The following is a 7,526-nucleotide window of genomic DNA, read 5'->3' as shown; positions in this document are numbered from 1 at the left end:
CTTTTGCATTTCTTGATTGGCCGTTTCTTCTGCTGTAAAATTAGTATTAAGTAACCAATAACTGGGACACAAACACCAATATTATTTTTTCTTTTCTTATTCATTTTAGCTTATCATAGATCATTTTTTTCTAAGAAGTAATCAAACGATGTCGTTGTTCTGATTTTTTTAATAACAGTTACCCTTGTTAGAATAAATCTAAATGCACTCTTTAAAACGCGTATAATGATATCTCGAAAATACAGTGTTATTTAGATCCGTCTGGTAGCTTCTCTTCTCTCTTTTTTTTTTTTTTTCTTGTGAGTCTCAAGTAATTTATTACCTCCTGTGCCAGCAAATCGAAAGGTGATTTACCCACTATTGCCTTCAGGGGTGGAAGGTTTTTATGGTTTTTATTGAGACAGAAGATCTTAAACGTGACGTAGTTTTCCTGTCTCTTGTAGACCATAATGTCATTTAATTTCTCTGGAGAGAAATATCCTCGAAACTACAGAACTATTTCGTTAAACATACCAGTAAATTTCTGGCTGTAGTTAGTGTTGGTGGCCACCAGAGGGAGTATTAGGTATACCTTTCTACCTCTGACGAATCTCAATATTGCTACACAAACACAGCCTTGTTTTGTGTGTGGTCATTCCTCATATAAGGCGTACACAAATCACTTGGTGTGCTCGTAATATTCGGATATTTCTCTTATTAACGATCAAAAGTATAAGATTGTTCTTCCAGTAACTGAAAAGAATATAAAGTAATTTATAGCAAGCGTTCAACAAAAAAGAAAAAAAAACACATAACACCTCAAGAAAACTTTGAAAACCTCAGAGGATAAAAACTGTTTATAAAATAACACAAACTTCTTAGAGACTAAAAGCCAAAAGTCGACTTCTTTGTTCGTTGTTAAGCGCAAAACTACACTGGTTTTTAGCGGTTATAAACTTCATAGTTACCAATGAGACACAGAAGGGGAGCACCTGTGGAAGGGAATTTAAACATGTAAAAATAAAACAGTTAACTCTGGAAGATGTTTCGGAATAAAATAATAAAAAAACAAAGTAAAGTAAGGGAGGATAGTTTGATCATCAGTCATCAAGAAGAAAGAAGGTGGTACTGTATGAACAAACACGGAAAACAAAGAATCCTGGTGGTAGTTTTGAATAATGAAACACTGTAAACAAAGAATCCTGGTGGTAGTTTTGAATAATGAAACACTGTAAACAAAGAATCCTGGTGGTAGTTTTGGATAATGAAACACTGTAAACAAAGAATCCTGGTGGTAGTTTTGAATAATGAAACACTGTAAACAAAGAATCCTGGTGGTAGTTTTGAATAATGAAACACTGTAAACAAAGAATCCTGGTGGTAGTTTTGAATAATGAAACACTGTAAACAAAGAATCCTGGTGGTAGTTTTGAATAATGAAACACTGTAAACAAAGAATCCTGGTGGTAGTTTTGAATAATGAAACACTGTAAACAAAGAATCCTGGTGGTAGTTTTGGATAATGAAACACTGTAAACAAAGAATCATGGTGGTAGTTATGGATAATCAAACACTGAAAACAAAGAATCCTGGTGGTCGTTTTGAATAATGAAACACTGTAAACAAAGAATCCTGGTGGTAGTTATGGATAATCAAACACTGAAAACAAAGAATCCTGGTGGTCGTTTTGAATAATGTAACACTGTAAACAAAGAATCCTGGTGGTAGTTATGGATAATCAAACACTGAAAACAAAGAATCCTGGTGGTCGTTTTGAATAATGAAACACTGTAAACAAAGAATCCTGGTGGTAGTTTTGGATAATCGAACACTGAAAACAAAGAATCCTGGTGGTCGTTTCGATAATCAAACATTGACAACCAAGGAAGAAAAAAGCAAGTTGTGATTAAAATGCCAGAACATGTGAAGTAAGTTATGTATAACTCAACTATACAGTGATGTATCACTTCAAACAACAACTATTCTTAACTGAGAGAGAGCGTCAATTTCAGGAGGCATACCTATCAGTGTCAAAAACAGAATATAACGTGAAAAAAGGAAGAACTCTTGAGTGACATCTAAAAATGACATCTAAAGACTTATTTCTGTTTCTCTCCTCGGTTTGAATGTCTAACCGACCATATTTCTTTCTTCGGTTTGAATGTCCAAACGACCATGTTTCTTTCTTTGGTTTGAATTTTTAAATGACCATATTTCTTTCTTCAGTTTGAATATTTAAATGACCATGTTTCTTTCTTCAGTTTGAATGTTTAAATGACCATGTTTCTTTCTTCAGTTGGAATATTTAAATGACCATGTTTCTTTCTTCAGTTTGAATGTTTAAATGACCATGTTTATTTCTTCAGTTTGAATGTCTAAATGACCATGTTTCTCTCTTTGGTTTAAATGTCTAAATGACTATGTTTCTTTTTTCAGTTTGAATGTTTAAATGACAATATTTGTTTCTTCACATTGAATGTTTAAATGACCATGTTTATTTCTTCAGTTTGAATGTCTAAATGATCGTGTTTCTTTCCTCAATTTGAATGTTTAAATGACCATGTTTATTTCTTCAGTTTGAATGTCTAAATGATCGTGTTTCTTTCCTCAATTTGAATGTTGAAATGACCATGTTTCTTTCTTTAGTTTGAATATTTAAATGACCATGTTTCTTTTTCATTTTCGATGTCTATACGACCATGTTTCTCCCTTCAGTTTGAATGTCTAAATGACCATGTTTCTTTCTTCAGTTTGAGTGTCCAAATTACCATGTTCCTTTCTTCAGTTTGAATCTTTAAATGACCATGTTTTTTTTTTCAATTTGAATGTTTAAATGACCATGTATCTTTCTTCGGTTTGAATGTTTAAATAATCATATTTCTTTCTTCAGTTGCAATGTCTAAATGACCGTGTCTATTTTTTCAGTTTAAATGTCTAAATGACCATGTTCCTTTCTTTAATTTGATTGTCTAAATGACTACGTTTCTTTCTATGGTTTAAATGTCTAAATGACCACGTTTCTGTATTCAGTTTGAATGTTTAAATGGCCATGTTTCTTTCTTTGGTATCAATGTCTAATAGACCATGTTTCTTTCCTCGGTTTGAATGTCTCAACAAACATGTTTCTTTTTACGGTTTTAATCTCTAAATGACCATGTTTCTTTCCTCAGTTAGAATATCTAAATGACCATGATTCTTTCTTTAATTTGAATGTCAAAATCACCATGTTTCTTTCCTCAGTTAGAATATCTAAATGACCATGTTTCTTTCTTTAATTTGAATGTCAAAATCACCATGTTTCTTTCCTCAGTTAGAATGTCTAAATGGCCATGTTTCTTTCTTTAATTTGAATGTCAAAATCACCATGTTTCTTTCTTCAGTTTGAATGTCTAAATGGCTATGTTTCTTTCTTGAGTGTGAATGTTTAAATGACGATGTTTCTTTTTTCAGTTTGAATGTCAAAATGACCATGTTTCTTTCTTCAGTTTGAGTGTCCAAATTACCATGTTCCTTTCTTCAGTTTGAATCTTTAAATGACCATGTTTTTTTTTTCAATTTGAATGTTTAAATGACCATGTATCTTTCTTCGGTTTGAATGTTTAAATAATCATATTTCTTTCTTCAGTTGCAATGTCTAAATGACCGTGTCTATTTTTTCAGTTTAAATGTCTAAATGACCATGTTCCTTTCTTTAATTTGATTGTCTAAATGACTACGTTTCTTTCTTCAGTTTGAATGTCTAAATGACCACGTTTCTGTATTCAGTTTGAATGTTTAAATGGCCATGTTTCTTTCTTTGGTATCAATGTCTAAACGACCATGTTTCTTTCTTCGGTTTGAATGTCTCAACAAACATGTTTTTTTCCACGGTTTAAATCTCTAAATGACTATGTTTCTTTCTTCAGTTTGAATTTTTAAATGACCATGTTTCTTTTTTCAACTTGAATGTCTAAATTACCATGTTTCTTTCTTCAGTTTGAATGTCTAAATGGCTATGTTTCTTTCTTGAGTGTGAATGTTTAAATGACGATGTTTCTTTTTTCAGTTTGAATGTCAAAATGACCATGTTTCTTTCTTCAGTTGGAATGTATAGATGACCATGTTTCTTTCTTCAGTTTGAATGTCTCAACAAACATGTTTTTTCTACGGTTTAAATCTCTAAATGACCATGTTTCTTTCCTCAGTTAGAATATCTAAATGACCATGTTTCTTTCTTTAATTTGAATGTCAAAATCACCATGTTTCTTTCTTCAGTTTGAGTGTCTAAATGACTATGTTTCTTTCTTCAGTTTGAATTTTTAAATGACCATGTTTCTTTTTTCAACTTGAATGTCTAAATTACCATGTTTCTTTCTTCAGTTTGAATGTCTAAATGGCTATGTTTCTTTCTTGAGTGTGAATGTTTAAATGACCATATTTTTTTCTTCAGTTTCAATGTCTAAATGATCATGTTTCTTTCTTCGATTTGAATGTCTAAATGACCATGTTTCTTTCTTCGATTTGAATGTCTGAATGGCCATGTTTCTTTCTTCAGTTTGAATGTGTAAATGGCCATGTACTGTTATTTCCTCTTCATATTCTCTCCAATAAATGTCAAAATATCTAATTTGATTCAGAAAGCGACTTTTTTTTCTCAGGCTCTTCCAGGGGAATGAATACAAGCGATAGAACAGTGATAACACGTCTGTGGATTCTAACCTTGAAATGGAATGTTTTAAATCTATTCACCTGGTTTCTAAGATTTCTAGAAATTATTCAACACCTGATTTTTATTCCACCTTCATTGGTAACGTGACTAACGTGGCAGAACGAAAAACAAAACTCGTGGCCGACAAAATAGATTAGTAAATAGAACCCATGTTGAATTAGTTTTCAAAAACGGTTGTCTCTTGAGACACGAATGGTTAATCTTCGTTCGTGCTATTAGGAATGACATTTCGGAATCCGTCTCGGAAGCGCTGAACGAGAGCTAATCAGGTAATAATTGTATATTGAATGATCTAATTATATAAAACGGGCCGTTGAATCGCATTACTACATTTTTAGGTCCTGAACTCCGACAGAGAAGTCCATTAGGAGGTTGATTGATTGGTTACAATGGGTAGAATGGAACGAATGTAAACAATAAATATGCGGGACCTGGACTTGAGCAAATGAACAGTATCGTGAGTATTAGAGTTAGCCATCTTCGTATTGATCATTTATCTGGAACATGTATCACATCTTATAATCTTATCCAAACTAAAATGAGAAATTTTAAATCTTCAAGCACAGTGAGAGAGAACATGTTTGGTAATACGAATAATATTTGTGTCAGCAGCGATAAATCACAACAGGCACTTTGACTAAGCCTAAATGACGTAATTTATCACAACATGAAACGTGGAACATTGTTTACTGATTCCAGGAAGAAGTTTACTATCCGAAAAGTAGGAACACCATGTTTTCTACAAGAAATTAAGTTCAGTGATAAAAGTTTCACCATCTAACAAGAGTAAATAGAAAATGTTAGCATTAATGGAATTTCTTACTAATAATAGAACATATTGAAGCTATTGGCATTTCTAAATAAGCATAGAGCAGAGTAAAATAATTGGCATTTGAAGGACTGGTTAAAAAAAGTCTTTTGATCTTAGGTCAGTAATAAAATTAAAAACAACCAAGGAAAATATTCTTTCTTATGTGGAATGTACTTGATTGTGAATTCAAGAGTTCGTGGTTTGTGTTCTGTTCTCGCAAAATCGTTTTTTGCACTTTGGGGACCCAGGTTACGTTCAAATCTCTCTAATCGATTATAGAAGCCCAGACGGGTACTGTTTACGAATTGTCTTCTTTCTTCATCATCAGTTCAAAATTAGAGATTCATTTACTTCGAAAAATATTTAAGAAGAGTATTGATTGTAGGGCGGAGTGTGTTACAGATGCTTCTCCTGTCTCTATACCTGAGATCTTAATAACTCCTCCAGTTCTATAAATTAGAGAAGGATTACACTTCGGATTAAGGTGTCGTCAACATATAAAATAATTACAAATGTCGCCACATCAGTTGACGATTATTCACATTTCTCTCTTTTCCTCACCAGTTGCTTAGCGGTAAGTCTATTGGTTTGCGACGCTACAGATTGAGTTTCGATACCCGTAGTAGGCCCTGTGTATGTGTGGCTCAGTGGTAAATAATAACCAGTTAATTAAAGCATCGTTTACAAAATAAAATATTTTTTGTATCTAAAAGCACGTGAACTAAACTGAGATTGTCTTGATAATTCAAACAGAAAAATAATTAAAATTTAACTGAGAATCGGAAATGGTTTCATTAATCATTCTTGTTAAACGAAAAAGAAATTATTGTATAAGTATTTAAAGAAATTATTGTATAAGTATTTAAACATCTATTGAGTTCTAGAAACGCATTGAAATCAATATTGTCTCAAAATTACTGAGATATCATTTTATTTAAAAATTATATATATGTGTGTATATATATATATATGTTTGTGTGTGTATACATATGTGTGTGTATATATATGTGTGTGTATGTGTGTGAAAGGTAGCATACTGGAGAAATTGTATTTCTATTATTTGTATAGGACTAACTATACTTTGACAAACTCTGAATTTAAATGAGATTAACAATACGAAACATCGAATAATTAAAGAGCTTTGTTTATTTTGCTGCAAAGTGCTGCCATCTTCTAGAAACATTACATACTAGAATTTGACAAACCTATTGAAGGTTTTGTTTTCGGCTTTTTGTTTGTACGGCGTTAAGCACCAAGTTACATTAATGGCACTCTATGTTCTGCTTTATAGCATTATAAGCCCGTACACTCGCCACTGAGGGTCATACGAAGGGTCTAATAAGACTTGCACTTTTAGATCACTTAGTTTATGCTGTTGTTTTTTCCCTAGTAAAGTGAAACTTTCAATAACAAACTTTCAAAACAAAATAAATCTAAATAATTTTCAGGTTCTTCAATGAGGAATTGTTATAAATAAACAGAAAATAACGATATTATTTTATTCTATCCTCGAAATGATAAACCTCTCTTTGCCCTCTATCGGTAACTAGACGAAATATATGATATTTTAAAAATATCTACCTTAGCTGCAGTCATTCCTCGTTTGAGATATTTCCTATTCATAGCATACCGTGTCCATCTGATTCCATCTTTTCTTTTACCTTCTTCTAGCTCTTTTCTCTGCTCAAAGTTGCCATCTCATTGTTTTCAGTGTTCACTTATTGTTGAGATACATTGCTACAAGTCCAGCCCAGTTCCATTTAGTTCTTAGAATGAGATTCCCTACATATATTATATTTGTTGTTCTGTCATTTACTCCATCTGTCTTATAGTGTTATATAAGGTATATTTCTTTACATAGCTCTTTGTGCAATTTCTATCTTTTTTCTAATCTCTTTTATTAGTGTCTATGTTTGGCCACCATATGTTAAGATTAGCAGTACACACTGATCCATGATCATTTTATTCAAAGTAACATTTCTTTATACATTTCAAACATCACCATGTTGCCTTTATTCCTACCATAAT

This window comes from Tachypleus tridentatus, chromosome 13 (assembly GCF_004210375.1).
Source record: "Tachypleus tridentatus isolate NWPU-2018 chromosome 13, ASM421037v1, whole genome shotgun sequence".
NCBI lineage: Eukaryota > Metazoa > Arthropoda > Merostomata > Xiphosura > Limulidae > Tachypleus > Tachypleus tridentatus.
This window is presented reverse-complemented; position numbering follows the sequence as displayed.